We start from the raw sequence: 6,047 nt of genomic DNA on the forward strand, positions 1-6,047 counted from the left end.
AATCCTGTTTCAACAGAGAAAAACAGCCAGGCGGGGAAATAAATACATGACCTCAGATGAATTGGAGACTTTCTGAGCTTCACAACAGGATGCACTTCAGTGCATCTGATCCCAAGGAAAGAAGCTGGGCTTCCATCTCCCTGAAATCAAGAGGATGGCTGTCCCCGGTCCTGTTGGTTTTGACAGGACAAGGGGGTGCATTTTCGCTCAGTTGTTCCTCTGCCAGGTGGTGGGTTCAGGAGGTAAGAAGAGGCTGCTGGATCAGGCCCATGGCCCATCTAGTCCAGCATCCTGTTCTCACAGTAGTCAAATGCCCATCAGTACCTAGGACTCGGGGTAGACTGCCTCTGGGAATGGAGGTTCCATAAGTGCACCAGGAGAGCCTTTCTGGATCAGGCCACTTGCCCACCTCACAGGGGGGCAGCCCCATGCCCAAAAGGGAAGTCCCCTAGCAGGATCCAAGCACAAGCAACTGGGATACAGAAGCATCACTGGCTCCAGCTGGGGAGGCAGAACTGAGCCATCATGGCTAGCAGTCATCAAGACTCATCTCCTCCTTCATGAATTTGTCCAATTCCCTTTTAAAGCCACCCTGGTTTGCGGCTATCACTGCCTCCTGTGGCAGGGAGTTCCACGGTCCAACTCTTCTCTGCACGAAGGAGGTCTTTCTTTCCCCGGTCCTGAATCTTCAGGGGATGACCCTGCCTTGTAACTTTGTGAGAGCGGAATAAAAGGATTTCCCTATCCACTTTCCATCAAAGCGCCATACAAGAGCATAGAAATAGAGCAAAAGCCCACCCTTGCCACCTGCAGAAGCCCACAACCCTGGCCAGACAAGCGGCTTTGAATCCCCCAAAACTGCCTACTTCTTGATATTTAAGAAGAGTTGGCTCCGGCGACTTTGAGCTCTCCTTTGCGAAACCTGGGATGGAAAGGCGACTGCTTTGCGGCTCTTGGAAGGGGAGCAGAATGCAGCCGGCACCCCTGACAATCCAGAGAGGCACCTGCAAACTTTTTTTATTTCGCCTGGAATGCCTTCTTCGCAATCTCTGAGCCTCCCGGGGCTTTTACACCCGGTTTCCGTTGCTGATCCCCCTGGGCGGCAAACATTTCAGCAGAACTTACTCATGATAAAACATCCTTTTCCCCCCACCCCCACCCCCCCTTTGAACTACAAAAGAGACTTTTTAGCATTTTTACAACCCTGCCTCTCTGTTTAATCCGAAACTGATAGATGAGGCTGGAACTTCCAGAGATAAACCCTTTGGGTGCAAAATCTGGGCGAAAGTTGGGGGAGAGTGACAGGGCCCACGAGGAGGGCGCCCCAGATTTCTTGGGGCCACAGGGCAGTTTGGTTTTGCTTGGTTTCTACATCTGCTTGTAACCTTTCTAAACAAAAATCCGGGTGGAGATTCATCAGCATTTTCTGTGCAAATTTCTCCTCAATGTACACATGCACACATTTTACTTAATATATGGATTTTTGAAAGAACCTCCCCCAGAAGCACCCTTTATCTTATTTCCTCTAATAACACACATTTCTCTCCCCCACTTTGCTGGAAAACCACACCACAATGTTTGGAAGAATGCAACTGTTACGAGACAGCTGCATTCACACGTTCAGTTTGTTTTCAGGTTGCGAACCGAGTGAATCTCTCTCTGCTCCCTAACAAAAACGCCCAAGGGCCCTGCCCTCTCCTTTGCCTAGATTTGACGCTCTGGGGTTTTCCACAGGGAACTTATTTCATTTCACTCGCCACACTCCTGTTTGCAAGGATGAGTGCTTTGTAAAGAACAAGTTAATGAGCCATTTATGCAATTGATAAGAGAAGATGGCACCGCCTTAAAATGAGGAAAAGGGGAAAAGGGAAAAAAACCAGACGTGAATTCTAGAAAACTCAGTGGAACTGTGGTAAGGGCAACCAGATTTGTAAGCCTCATCTACCTTCCTAACAGTCAATTTTATAATAATTATTATTATTATTATTATGCAAGAGGACTGGAGAAATCCATGGAAGAGGACAGGGCTATCGATGTCAACAATGGCTCTTCTCCACAGTCGGAAGCAGCTTGCTTCTGAACAGGGATCTGGGACAGTGGCATGTGGTGAAATATTTAGTAGGGGGACAAGTTAGGGCTGCCAGAGGTTCCAGCTTGCGAGGGCAATTGTGGGGGCTGATGCCCTGTGGTTGCGTGCATGAGCAATGTGCCTCCCTTCCTAAGCCAGGAATTTGGGCAAGAGGCACCAGGCTTTAATACTTTAATACTCTAATTTAGCAGGAACATTTAGGGGACCAGCCGCACCCCCCTAGTCCACTGACTGCATGCGACTGGTCTGGAAAACGCAGGAGGGGAGAGGGCCCTTGGGCTCAAATCCTGCTTGCAGGTTTCCCAATAGAGGCACCCGACCGGTTGGCCACCATGAAAACAGGATGCTGGAGTCGGTGGTCCCCTTTGGCCGGATCCAGCAACGGGTGCATACCCCCAAGGTTTAAGGCAAGCAGCATCACAGCTCCCACCTATTGCTAGCCTACAGCATGGGCTGCATAGCATATTTTTAGGCCCCATTCTCAGCATCTCTCATAAAGTGCGTCTCCTGTTTGTGCAAAGGTGACCAGAACCGCACAAGCTCTTCCAAACGAGGTCGCGCCATAGATTCACATAATGGCATTGTGGTATTTTTCCAGGGTTTGGAGGCGCAACCCCACTTAGGAGAGCAAAGGCATGGCTGCTTGAGTTTCTAGCAGGAGAGATGGGAGGCAGCCAAGGCTGAGATTGCTCCTGACCAACGACCAAAGCCCCGTGTCTCCGCCGCACTCTGCAAATGGTGCGTGGCCATCGCCACTTCCCCTCGGATTAGATGCCTGCTTTGAAAAAAGCAAGGAAGTGGAAAGCGTTTGGAGAGGCGACGCTGGCCAAGCTCCTTCGCTTGCATGACTGACGGGTCCCGTCAGCGAGCCAGGCCTGAACCCGGCCCCCGTTTCGTTCTCGCTCTTGGATTCCCGAGGGCCACTATTCTGGCAACACCTCTCTGCCGGCGCATGGCCCTCGCGCATCTTGCACCGCTACCGTGCTGGATGCCAGGTGCTGCTGCTCCTAGCAGGCCTCCCGTGTCCCTGGAGGCTGAGATCAACTTTCACTGGAAGGCGGCGTGTTTGGATGATCCCCAATTCGTAATTCATCCTCTGCTCTACATGCCTCCGAGGAGGTGCGTGATCCCAGGTTGACACCGGTGTTTCTGATCTTCCCCCTTCTCCCCCACCCCTTCCCCAAAGCACTAAATCACCCTCTTCCCAACCCCCTTCCTTCCTTCTGGGATTCACTCCGGTGCCTCTTGGTTGAGGAAGAGCCAGAGCGTTGGAACAGGACCCCAAATCACCTCCACACCAGGGTTCTTTAGCTGGGATATCCTGGCGGGTCCCTTCCATCTCCACAATCCTCTGATTCTAGATGGTACCACCACCATCAAGTTGCATCTCATTTCCTCATTGATTGCATTTTTCTCCCAGGAGCCGGAGGGGGAATACATGATTCTTCTCCTCATCCTTTAATCCCGCCAACAGCCCTGCGAGGTAGCTCAGGTGGAGAGGCAATAACTTGGGCCAGGCTCACCCAGTGAGAGCTTCGTGGCTGAGCGGGAGAATTCGAACCCTGCTCTCTACCCAGGCCTTAGCCTGACCCTCTAACCACTACACCGCACTGTCTCTCTAGCAAAGAGTGTGGCTGGAGAACCAGGCAGACGGCCTTGTGGGATCAGCAAGGGAGGCTCTGTGGTGGGAGAGTTAAGAGCCTCAACAGCAGCCACAAAACCAACCACAGCAGATTCCCTTTTTTGCAGCCACAGCAACACAGGCTCTGCATGACCTCAGAAGAGGAGGAGGAGGAGGAGGCAGCTTTGTGCGGCACCTTTGAGCCTTCCAGGGTGGGGTTCAGGGGTTGAGTCAGCAGCTGGGTGGGGACGGGCCCAGGAGGGCGAGGTGGGGGAATGGTTGGCCTCTGGATTCCTGAGTCAAAACACCTTGTCTCTGATCTCCATCAGATCCAGATTGCGGCAGGTTTGGCCCACAAAGTATGTATTCCTGCCTGCGCCTTCAACCGTTCCTCATCAGGCTTCACTTCCTGACTCTTGATCATCTTGGTTGCCCTCCTCTACACACCTTCCAGCTTGCAAATGTCATTTTTTAACTGGGGTGCCCAGAACTGAACACAGGACTCCAGGCAGGGCCTGACCAAGGCAGAACAGAGTGATACTATTACCTCCCTAGATTTGGACACTAGACATCTCTTGATGGAAGCCTAGAATTGCATCTGCTTTTTTTGCTGCTGCATCACACTGTTGCCTCATGTTACCTTTGTGGTCCACTAAGACCCCTCAATCCTTTTCACAGGTCATCTCTCAGAGTGCCAGGCTAACTGACTCTTTGCTCCAGCAAGTGAATGGCGTGATAACATGGCTTTCGAGTTGGTAGCAGGGGTGGCGATAACAGAAGCCGGAGAAAACAGACAAATCACCCAGAAGAGGCTAGTTACGTCTCTCCTTTTCTTTGATGTGGTTTCTGCTTCATGTTAACAGCTTAAACAGTAATGCTGCAGGAAGGTGTTAATTTTATGCATGCAATGCACTTAAAGAAAATGTTATGAAAATGATATATAGATGGTATTTAACACCAGCTAAACTTGCCAAAATGTATAAGACAAGAACTAATGAGTGCTGGAAATGTAAAGGAAGGTATCTTTTACTACATGTGGTGGACTTGTAAAGAGGTAAAGGCTTTCTGGGAAAAGATATATAATGAGTTAAAGAAAATGGTGAAAAATACTTTTGTTGAAAAACCAGAAGCCTTTTTATTGGGTATAGTGGCTGAAGAGATACCAAGGGAAGGTAAAAGATTGTTTATGTATGCAACAACTGCGGCAAGAATTCTTTACAAGAAGAAGTACCAATGAAAGAAGAGGGGCCGATGAAGATGTTGGACTATGCAGAATTGGCGAAGCTGGCAGGAAAAACCCGAAACCAGCAAGATCAAGCATTCCAAAAGGACTGGGGCACATTTATACGATATCTGAAAGATTATTGTAAGCAATTAACATCACTAGCAGGGTTGTCTGAAGACTCGCAATGAGAAATTTTCTACCTTTCTATATTTACAGTGGTACCTCGGGTTAAGAACTTAATTAGTTCTGGAGGTCTGTTATTAACTGAAACTGTTCTTAACCTGAAGCACCACTTTAGCTAATGGGGCCTCCTGCTGCTGCGCCGCCGGAGCACGATTTCTGTTCTCATCCTGAAGCAAAGTTCTTAACCCGAGGTACTATTTCTGGGTTAGCGGAGTCTGTAACCTGAAGCGTCTGTAACCCGAGGTACCACTGTATTTAAATTTTGAGTTATTTTATAATGTATGTAATGAGAACTGGAAAACGTGCAAAACGCAATGATATAAAGGTTAATTTTGAAAGCCATGAGGTGGGAGGGAAGGAAGTTGACAGGCTCTAAAGAGCCAGGGATGTATTTGTTGTTTGGTCGTTTAGTCGTGTGCGCCTCTTGGTGACCCCCTGGACCAGAGCATGCCAGGCCCTCCTGTCTTCCACTGCCTCCCGCAGTTTGGTCAGACTCATGCTGGTAGCTTCAAGAACACTGTCCCACCATCTCGTCCTCTGTCGTCCCCTTCTCCTTGGGCCCTCCATCTTTCCCAACATTAGGGTCTTTTCCAGGGAGTCTTCTCTTCTCACGAGGTGACCAAAGTCTTGGAGCCTCAGCTTCAGGATCTGTCCTTCCAGTGAGCACTCAGGGCTGATTTCCTTCAGAATGGAGAGGTTTGATCTTCTTGCAGTCCATGGGACTCTCAAGAGTCTCCTCCAGCACCAGAATTCAAAAGCATCCGTTCTTTGGCGATCAGCCTTCTTTATGGTCCAGCTCTCACTTCTATACATCACTACTGGGGAAAACAGAGCTTTAACTATACAGACCTTTGTTGGCAAGGTGATGTCTATGCTTTTTAAGATGCTGTCTAAAGAGCCAGGGATGTATAGTGGAATGTTATGATGTG

This window comes from Podarcis raffonei, chromosome 15, assembly GCF_027172205.1.
Source record: "Podarcis raffonei isolate rPodRaf1 chromosome 15, rPodRaf1.pri, whole genome shotgun sequence".
Classification (NCBI taxonomy): Eukaryota; Metazoa; Chordata; class Lepidosauria; order Squamata; family Lacertidae; genus Podarcis; species Podarcis raffonei.